Here is a 1,139-nt window from a genome sequence, read left to right on the forward strand (position 1 = left end):
CCTGAGCCAATAAATAGCATATCTAGCTATCATCCCGTTCTCGTATTGGAATCTATTATGACCTACAGTAGGACGGTGCCATGTCGACAGTCACTGAAGGCCAATCTACTGTCAATGTTTGTCTATGGAGATTGCATGGCCGTGTGCTCGATTTTATACACCTGTCAGCAACGGGTGTGGCTGAAATAGCCGAACCTACTCATTTGAAGGGGGTGTCCACGTATAGTGTATCACCCCAGTCTTGTATCGAAGTCTATTTATTCTCAGTCATAGCACCATATACAGTAGGACTTAGCATGTATGTCCTCTTTCCAAGTGCCAACAGAAGTTACTGTAATATACACAGAGTAATATATCTGAGCAGATACAGTACATCAACACGTTGTAATGTGAGACTCTAGCTCCATCTAGACCCCAGCAACTCTCTCGAAAAGTTACGGTAGAGATCTTGAACTTACTGTATTTTTATATTTTGCATTTGAACCTTTATTTAACCAGGCAAGTAAGTCAGTTTAAGAACAAATTCTTATTTACAATGACGGCCTAGGAACAGTGGGTCAACTGCCTTGTTCAGGGGGGGCAGAACAACAGATTTTTTGTTTTTTACCTTGTCAGCTCGGGGGATTTGCTCTAGCAACCTTTCGGGTTACTGACCCAACGCTCTAACCACTAACCATTTCTCGTGCCTGTTGAATTATATTATTCGGTAGTGATACTTTGTTAACATTATTTAAATTCTTAAAAAGCCCCCCCCCCCCCCAAAAAAAAAACACGGCAACTTAAATCTCCTGAGAAAAAAACCTGATGTAAAAATGATCACCAAAACCACTTGGTTAGAATATAACCAGCTGCAGCTGTACATACAGTATATAACCACAATACAAGAACATCTGTATTCTCGATTTTTGTCATTTCTATTGTGCCATAGATAAACCAGAGCTCTGATATATAATGATGAGCTCAGGTTATAGAAAATAAAGTCTGATATTACTGTGTCTTAGCGGGTGAAGCATAGCCGCTGTAGTTTAGCCTCTGTAGTTTAGCCGCTGTAGCATAGCCGCTGTAGTTTAGCCGCTGTAGTTTAGCCGCTGTAGCTTAGCCTCTGTAGCATAGCCGCTGTAGTTTAGCCGCAGTAGTTT

This window comes from Oncorhynchus masou, chromosome 11 (genome assembly GCF_036934945.1).
Source record: "Oncorhynchus masou masou isolate Uvic2021 chromosome 11, UVic_Omas_1.1, whole genome shotgun sequence".
Lineage (NCBI taxonomy): Eukaryota > Metazoa > Chordata > Actinopteri > Salmoniformes > Salmonidae > Oncorhynchus > Oncorhynchus masou.